This window comes from Solanum verrucosum, unplaced genomic scaffold, assembly GCF_900185275.1.
Source record: "Solanum verrucosum unplaced genomic scaffold, falcon-dt-bn FXZP01000015.1, whole genome shotgun sequence".
NCBI lineage: Eukaryota > Viridiplantae > Streptophyta > Magnoliopsida > Solanales > Solanaceae > Solanum > Solanum verrucosum.
In genome coordinates, this window is record NW_026020070.1 from 18,843 (window position 1) to 29,222 (window position 10,380).

Sequence of the window (10,380 nt, forward strand, 5' to 3'; positions counted from 1 at the left end):
AGATTTGAACTCTTTATGATAGCCAAATATTCACTAACTAATATCAAATACAAGGTATACATGAACGTGAAACCAAGGGAGAATGTGGACAGATTCAATTTAAGGAAGGATACATATTCCAAGTAAGTACATATAAAATGTACAATAAAGCAAGTAGGGATATTGTGAGGTAACATTAAAGTCTAACACAATGGGAGTAATAACCAATAAAGGGGACATATGAACATGTGAAAAGGTAACATATATGATGGAATAGACAATTGAAGCAAGTTGGCAAGATATGGGCAGATTGTATATCCAACATATAAACATATGTACCATGTGCAATCTAGGATCATTTTGATTTATATAAGGGAAATACGTGCCAAGGGTACTTTGACGGTGAAACAAGTTTAAACCTTGCATGCTAATATTTGGTAAAGTAAGCACGTACATTTAGTAACGAACTAATATTAGAGTACTCACTTTAATGCTCTAGGGAGTAGGAACTGCAACTATGGATCATTCACTACCAAGGGCATTTAGAAAGCTTACTTTTTGTTATACAAGTGTTGGATTCATGCTAAAGAAATAGGAAATCTTTTAGCCTTACATACCTTGCTGCACAACATTGGATATTACAATGAGTTAACCGTCTTCCTTTCAGATTATTTATCTACAATGGATTAAATAATAAAACTAGCATTAGTAGTTGATCAACAAGTTTGGGCTACTTGATAAGACCAAAATAATAATTGGCAGTATATCTATAATTAATCCCATCAAGAGTGTTTTTCCCTTCCATTCTCCTCTAAAAAATTTTATATACTATACAAACCTTCTTATAAGGTCCTCTGAAACTCCTCGGGCTTCATCACGTCTGGAAAATAGTATTAAAGGAATGGCAGGAACTAAACTCATGCAACACTCAATTAAGTGGTGTATCACTACATTTTCAATGTTCTATCCTCTAACCAGTTCCCATGATTTCTCTGCACATATCCAGCAAGACCCCCTTATTTTACGATACACAAAATAGTCCCTAAGCATCACAATGTGGAAGTAAGAATATGAATTCATGGTTTCCGATCAACACCCCGTGAGTTCCAACTAACATTACATTTAAGATGCTCAAAACGAGCTCACAATTAAAATTTAAGGGGACTCCACTCCATGGCTGTCCCAACAAGCACATCCTTACTGAACTTTTACCAAGCCCACACCATATAGAGGCAACACTCCTCAGTTCATTAACACATACAAACTTTCACAAACAATGCAAGAACAAGAGAGGGATGAAAATTTCCATAGCTTACCCTGCTGGAAAGAAACCTCACTTGCTAAGACTTGAATTCTTCAAGGTTTAGGTTGTCCTGTCCCCTTTACCTTGATGTTAAATAAGATTATTCAGTTGAATTCCTTAAGATGGGAGATGTTCTACCAACTTGTACTTTAAAAAACACATGTTTCCTTCAAATTTTAATGGTAAGGTTGTAGACCAGAACTCTTGGAGCTTCTATGACTTTCCTTGGGAGTAATTTTCTCGAGAATAAGTGATAAAGGAGATGTGATGATCTTGAGTTCTTTACAGGTACCTTCTGGACGTTTTCACTTAATAAAATGGGGAAATAATCTGGTCCTTTACTTTAAGCAAGCAGGTGCATCACCTCCTTAATTTTTGCCAAAAGTTTTTAAGTAGGTGCATAACCTACTTGCTCTTTTCACTTAAATGTTGTCCACTTATTCTAAGTAGGTGCATCTCCTACTTGCCCCTTTTAGCTTAAAAATCAGTCCACTAATTCTAAGTAGGTGCATCACCTACTTGCCCCTTTTAACTTAAAATTTAGTCCACTAATTCTAAGTAGATGCATCACCTACTTGTCACCTACTAGCATAGTTTAGTCAAGCAAGCACCTCACTTATTTTACAGTATTTTCCCAATCTTAGTTTCTTTACAAAACTGTAACATTAAGACACACTTGACCACTTTGACTTTTACATCGAATACCACTTTTTACTATCTAGAGTTCGAATTGTTTTTTAGTTCACTTAGTCGTATATGTGTTCGAAGGCACGGGGTAATACAACCTTAAACATATTCTATTGTCACTAGTCGCATAGGAAACAGAGTCCATAACTATACCACAAAGAAATTTATAAGCGTCACATAAATAGAACTAGTACACATAGAATATGGGGTGTTACATCCTCCCTCCCTTTTGATCATTAGTCCTCGAATAATAAGTGTAGTTGATAGTTGGTTCCTGGAATTTTTTTTGGAGATTTGTGAGAGTTTTCTTTGTAAGTAGGACTATCCAAAAACTATAGACTAACCTAAAACACGTATAGACAAGTCTTGCGGGACGTCTCAATAGATATGGCTTATGAATAAAGATATAATAAATTAAACCTCTTTCTTGACCATGTAATCCACTGCAGGCACACAAGTAGAACTCATACTAATAAGGAATTTAATATACCTAAACGCAAGACATGCAAATGACATATGAAATGAACAAATTCTAGTAGAACTTATCATCAGATAAGGGGACCACATGATCTCAGATCTTTATGTTGCTGTTTAGAATGAGTATGGCTATTTAGGATCTCTACCATCATCTTTTCCAAGTATCTTATTTTCTTTATTTTGAGCAGTTTACTAGTGACTTGGTTGATTAATTTGCGCTTGGAGTTGGATTATTTGCTGCCTATCTTTTCAATCACATTTTAATCGACACAGAAGGTTAGTTCTCCAAACCTCGAGTTTACTTTCGAATAGTTTGTACTCATTTGCAATGATCGTATCTTATTGATGTGTGTTGGCCCCTCTGATAGGATTAGAATGATTAAATGTCTATTTTAATTCAAAAATCTTGCTCGTATTGTTTGATTACCGAATGCCCATAAATTTTGTGGTTTTTAATAAATTGGGTTGTGATTGCATGTCATTGGATTGATTGGGTAAAGTCTGAGTAGCCCACGTTTGTGCTAAATTTCAAAATTTTGCTCAATGATAGAGCAGGTGACACCGCCCTTAAGAGCAAATATCATCAAATGGCCAAATGCGGCAAATTCGAGAGAGATCCAAGTATCCCGGGGAGATGGGCAGTATGGGTATTGTTTGAATTTTGTTAGTGCATTCTTTGATTTTGCTTTCGAGGTTTGTGGAATTGAATTCGAGAAGATGGATTGAAAATGGGCACGTTAGGCTATTTGGCGAGCTAGGTCGAGCTTGCTGAATCACTCGAGGGTTTGCCCAATGTCTCCATCTCGCCCTTAATATCATGTCAAATTGGTTGTTTGAGTCTGCAACTTTCGGTGAGAAGCCATGGGTCGTCGAACGTACTCGACGACTCGCCGAAAGTACTCTTGATCGCCCTTTGTATGCTATTTTGACCCCCTAATGCACTGTAACTTTCGGCGGACAAACCTATGCTCGCCAAAAGAGGTTTGGCGACTCGCCAATCCACTTGGCGATTCTTCCTGCAGTAGATTATTTGTGCTTCTATTTGATTTTTTTTCATTAACTCTTCCCGATCTTTTGGATGTATGACTAAACCTAAGGCAAATAAAATGGGATCACAATCAAAAAGGATGCAACTGCATCCAGGAACAAGGCCACTAAACTTTCCACAACTAGTGGGAAAGGCAACGGCAAGGACAAAACCGTTGAGCTATCAGATGCAAGCTCCGACAGTACTATTTTTACACCAATGACCCAACAGCATATGACAATGAGAGTATGGGTTCATATGAAGATGAACTGATAAAGGCACAAAGGAATGAGTTACGATCTAAACAGCTAAACGACCCATCTCGGCTCAGAAATCCTCAATCCACCACTCCGACTCCTCCAGTTCCAAAGTAGGCAATAGTACTGGCACCTCCAGTACAAGGCCCCCCACCTAAATCAATGAATAAATTAAAGTCTGAGGGATTGAGAACGATCATTAAGGAAAAATGGTTGTCCATAGATGGGGTGATCGATATGTAGGCTGAGATAATAGAGTGCCTGAAATATCACAAATTCTAAATCTTCACAAAACGCCGTGGCTCTTATATACCAAGCTGGGTCAGAGAATTTTACAATGCATACAGTGAATTGGTACCTCAATAGAAGAGGTTGGTATCATCTTTCAAAGCAGTTGACTACGTGGTTGTCAGAAGAAGAAAGGTAGCTTGTGATAGTGAGGTTATCAAGACAGCCTTGGGTATGTCTGATAAAATTAATGATCACTGCCAGCACTTGATCAGAACAGAGAAGTTGGATGCGATGAAAAAGTGGCTAGCCCCGCTATTTTCAGATGATAATGCTCCAAGATGGTTAGCAGAAGGTGTTTCAATTGAAAAGAAAGATCTGAATGTAGCTGCAAGATACTGGTTCGGGTTCATCAGCAGCACAATTATGTCAACACAAAATGAATCAATACTTCGCCTTGCCAAGGCAGCTTGTCTTGGATGCATCATGCGGAAAACCAGGATAAATCTAGGGATGATCATTGCTTCCAATATCCATATGCGTGCAAAGCAAAGCCAGACATCTCTCCCTTTCTCGATATTAATCACTGCATTGTGCAAAAGAGCTCGGGTTCCCAGAGATGCAAAGAAGGATGTGGAATTGGTTGCCACCACTTCCACCAATATCCGAAAGATCGAAGCCGAATATCTTAAGGACCAAGTGGAAAAGAAACAGAAGGAAGATGTGGCCACTGGATCTATACCTGCAGAGGCATCTTTGCGTACTCCGGCCCCTGGACCGTCAGGTATATCTGATGCCATTACCATTGTTGCTGACCCTCCAAGTCCCTCTGCTGCTTCATTACCACCCAGACTTATTGCTACTGTTGCCTACTGTGGTCCGATCACTCAGGCATCCTTAATCCGGATGGGACAGCTTGCCCAATCTGCTATTGTCGGGCTGCCAACATAGAAAGCTCAATTCCGGGCATGATTCAAGTTGCCCTTGATGATGTTGTGAAACCACTGAGCACTACTATTGATGCTCTAATGGCCAGGATAGCAATGTGTGAGCATGACCAAGGAGCCACAGAGGAGGTAACAGCCTTAAAGGCCGTCATTGCAGAACTGAAGAAAGATGTGGACTACCTAAAGTCCACCAATATGTCCATTATCTTTGGAACAGTGGAAATTCCAGATATGCCCGAAATGCCTCAGACTACCACAGGACATGGAGATGGAATGGAGCATATAGTCAATCATGAATCAGAGGCAGAGACTGACGAAGAGATATTTGAGGAAGTTGCAGCAGACGACATAGCTGAGATTGAAGAAATAATGATAGATGTTGTTGTGCAGGCTTCCTTGGCAATGGCTCCTGCTGCTGGATCCAATCAAGTTGGTTCTTCTGGAGGTCACTCTGGGCGCTGAAGCCTAGACAGATGGAGTGACCGATTAGCCAGGATCACCTCTTTACCTCTCTCTCTGTCTTTCTTTATTTTACATTTCAGATTCTGTGTCATTTGCATTTGAGGACATATTGTTTTTATTTGTGGTGAGGGGAGGCCCACCTTTTGTGTGTTATTTGTGAATCGTGTTTTCATTTACGTATTTGAGCTTTAAGCTATTATTGTGTTAAATATTGCTTTACGTAGATGTTTGAGCTTGTGGCTCCTTTTATTTTAAATTGCAAAATGATTTGGACCCTTCCGAAATTTTTTGAATTTTTTGCACATTTTTGCCACCCTTTATATGCTGTTGAATGTGGTTGTTCCTTGGCACATTTGAGTCTTGGTTTCAATCAATAACGATGACTTGAATAGTGCTTACAATCGAATGAACATGAATGTACGGCTACGATGAGGCCAAATGAAGTTGCATAGACAATATGTGAACTTTTTGCATCTCGTTGTGATTAGCCGTTTATCAAATCGATTCTTTTGTGATGATCGTTTAACACTAGAAAAAGTGTGGAGTCTTGTTTGACTTAAGTGTCGATGCCTTGTGTGATAGGCTTACCTGGGACCATGCATGACAACACTTAGAATTTGCCCTTTTAGTCTGGTTGACTAAGTAAGACTTTCTCTTGATATGATCTTAGGCAACTTCGAAGAATGTGGACCAATTTGACATATACCTCTTTTGTGACCTACCTGGTGAGTGTGTGATTCTCTCTTGAATACCCTTTGAGCCTTACCCTTCTTTGGAAGAAACTTGATGAAAACTAGACCTTTCTTAATCCATTACCTATAATCCTCTTGAATTATGATTAGTTGAATAGCCAACAAAAGCCTAAGTTGGGGGTGTGGTGAAAAGATAAGGGCAAGTCAAGAAGTGCAAGGAAAGTCTCCTCTTACCCATGATTTTAAGAAAACTGGAACCCCTCTATATAAAAAAAAAAAAAAAAGCAAAAGAAAAAGAATGAAAAAGAAAGTTGTGAAATAAAGTACAAAAGAGATGGGGTTCCCAAACAATCCATGGAAAATGAATAATAGGACGACTTATGAGAACTAAAGAGAATGATGACGTAGAAAGGAAAGGAAGTGTTATGAGCACCACATCTCATGAGGATGAAAGTCACTGAGCCTAAATGACCATACCTCTGCACTCAGCCCCATTGCAAGCCTTGAAAAGACCTTTTTTATCTTGAGAAAGCTGAAAAAAATGTCAATAGGAAAATACGGGCAAACATATGGGTGAAAGCATGCATTGTTTTCATCTTTGTGAGTGTGAGCATTGCATTTGATTCCTGAACTTTAGATGATTAAGTCATTATAACCGATTATGGAATCATTCTTTCTATGAGGGCATTCAAACACTTTAGTTGAGCTTGAACTTGCATTTGAGGCAAGTATTATGAGCATGAGATTCTTTGATACTGGTGAGTCACTACTTGAATCTTTTAGTACACACTTGATCTTTGCATAAGTAAATTGAGTCTTGTTGTGTGCATTCATGGTCGAGTCTTGTGTAGAACTGTTCAAGACACCCTTTCTGAACGATTGAACTTAAGTTTGCTTGGGGACAAGCAAAATTTTAAGTTGGGGGTGTTGATGAGTCCATGATTTGGACTCATTTAGGGCTATATTTTGACAAAATTAGTGTCCTCAAATGCATGTTTTAGCTTGATATCTGATAAAAACCTTTAAATTTCAGGTATTTGAAGTTTGAGGGAAAGCATGGACACTAACGAGCAAAAAGGAGCAAAAGAAGCTAAAAGAATGAAGAAATGAAGATCTGCGAATCGCTGAACCCATTCGACAAATTGCCAGTAGAACGCTGATATACCGTGAGTTTACGGTATTTCTAATACATTTCACTTACAAGTTGTGTGTGTCTAGGGCCTTTTTATATTGGTTTTTATGTATTTTATCATGTTTTGCAGGAAAGGTGTTCGGGCGCGGAAGTTTACAGACAGCTGAAGGAAATGTAGAAAAATGCATCCACGGAGGCCATCTACGGACCGTAGGTCCATTCACGGTCCGTAGGTGATGACCGTAGATCAGCAGGAATGTGTTGAGGACAAATCAGGAAAATCTGACCGAGTGTGGAACCACGGTGCCCATTGACGGTCCGTAGATTGATCTACGAACCGTACTGTTGATCCGTAGAATGAGACTGCGAGGGTTCCAGTACCTGATTTTTGAAGATGCTAAGTATGGAGCTACGGAAGGGATTGACGGACCGTAGGTCGATCTACGGTCCGTGCTGCTGGTCCGTCGTTTGCTTAAGAGAAGCTGATTTTTTGGATGCTGAAATATTTCTAAGTCCCGAGTTACGGAAGGGACTTACGGACCATAGATCAATCGACGGTCCGTAAGTCAGTCTCCTGGATCGAAGACGCGTTCCTGAACAAAACTTTCCTTAATTTGTTTCCTTTTTATTTAGGATTTGTTTTCTATAAATAGGACATGTAAACCTCGTTTTTGGGGGTTAGACACTATTATTCTATTTTTGCTTTGTAACTTTGGAGATTATTTTGCAACCCTAGCAATTATTGATCTCCCAAGTAGTTCGTTTTTTGAAGATTTTGGCTTTGCAATTCAAGTTAATTTCCTGGGTTTATTATTCTCTTTACGTAAGTTCATGATTTCTCCATCTACAATTATGAGTTGTGTTCTTGCTAATATGAGTAACTAAATCCACAACTAGGGTTGTGGGAACCATGATCGATTAACAAGGTATGAATAGTAAATAAGCAATTCTTGACTAGTATTTTGCATGCATTGATAATTCTTTCGTTTAAAAGTCTTTTTAACGGTGGCCAACGTTAGAACTCGCCTTGTTACTACTTGCCGAACCAAGGAGGTAATTAACAAGAAAGGAATTATCAACATAGATTTAGTGTGATACTATCTAATAGGCTAGTGTCGATTGGTGCGAAGTAATAACTAAGCCAAACATCGATTATGATGTCTAATATGAGGTAAAGGTAAGGGTTAGTAAATTATACACACGTAGCCGGACCAAGGTGCGGGGTGAAATTCTCTAGATGCCGGACCAAGGATTTAGAGATACCTAACTTATCACTTTGCATGTAATACACTAGAAAAGGATTGCTATTACTAGGATTACTGCGTTATGAGATTATGGGGAACACGTGTACCCTAGTTATTTCTTTTATCTTGATAACAACCAAAGTTGAATCTAATTACTGATTACAATATTAAGTCTTGCTATTCGTTTCATACAAGCACAACCCCCCTTTTTATTACCTGTTTCTAGAAATCATTTGACTAATTGAATATAATTGTTGGTTAAAAGTAAAGTCTAAACCATTTTCCTCGTGGGATCGATCCCAACCTACAAGTTGGGTTCTTTACTTGCTAACGATCGCTTATGCTGCTGAAAGGAGGTGTAATTTGAGCGTATCAAATTTTGGCGCCGCTGCCGGGGAATCTGGCTTTTGGATTTAGTTTTAACTACAATATTGAACGTTAGTCAAATATTTCCTAATTTTATTTTTTTTCTTTGTTTTTGTTTCTCTCAGGTTCCAACTCTAGTGTATTCCAAGTACACGGAGCCAAGGCGAACCACTTACTCCGTACGATCCAGAGTTGAACAGAACGTTGCGAAGAATGAACAATCAAGGACTTCCAGTTCATCCTATCGGAGGAAATCTAGATGAAGCAGTTGAGTTACAGCAGCCAAGAGTAGTTGGTGGAGAAAACCGGGGTCTAGCTGAAAATCAATTGGGAGATGCACTGAGAGTGCATGGCCCACCAGGCCCGCAACACCATGACAACTATCGGGGCAACGTCGACATAGCAGATTTCGATGGACCCATCGTCCTACCTCCTCTACCTCCAGGGCACACATTTGTGGTGACTAGTAGTTTGATGCAGATGCTTACAGCAAGAGGCTTATTTTCAGGATCGCCATCGGAGGATCCACATGCCCACTTAGCCAAGCTCAGGGTGGTTTGCAAAAGTTGTGTAGGCAGACCAAACTTGGATATGAATGTCATTGGGTTACGAGTGTTCCCTCTGTCGCTGACAGGCGATGCTGCAGTATGGTTCACTGAGCTTCCTTATAACTCAATTTTCACATGGGACCAACTAGCAGAGGTATTTAAAGCAAAGTACTATCCAGTATCTAAGAAGCTCAATCACAAAGATCGGGTCAACAATTTTGTGGCATTACCTGGAGAGTCCGTGAGTAGCTCTTGGGACAGATTCACTGCTTTCGTAAGAAGTGTCCCAAATCACCGTATAGATGATGAGTCACTGAAGGAATATTTCTATCGAGGACAGGATGATAACAATAAAGCAGTACTTGACACTATTGCTGGAGGTTCATATGGTGACTGTACATACGCACAGATTGCTGAAAAATTGGAGAGGATCTCTCGCAATAATAAAGCGTGGAGCACTAGAAGGTCAGATACTGGGAGAAACACATTTGCTGTTCATAATGCTACTGTTAACTCCGCAGATGATATTCGTGAGGAGGTGGCTCAGATGAGGACAGAGTTGGGGTTGGTATTGAAGCATGTGAGTGGAGGAGCAGAAAAGGTAAATGCTGTAAATTACTTAACTAGAACTCCACCGCCAGTTGAGGAGTGTTACTATGAAGAGGACACTTATGCGGTGAATGATCAGACGGGGGGTTTCCGACCAAACGCCCAAGGATCCAACACGGAAAATTGGCGCCAAGGTCAAGGGAACCAAGGTCGGAACTATGGAAATTACAACCGAGAGGGTCACTATGTCCGAGATGGGAACTTCAATCGCGACAACAACTACAACAGGAACAACTATGGCAACAGAAACGATCGGGTTGGACCCTATGTTCCCCCTCAAAATCGGGAATCTGGTGCTAGGGAAGTTGGAGGTAATATGACGCGTATTGAAGATATGCTGCAGAAGATGATGAGAAGGTTTGATGCTACTGATGAGAATGTGAAGGAGATGAGAAACGACTTATCTAGTATTGGTCAAAAGG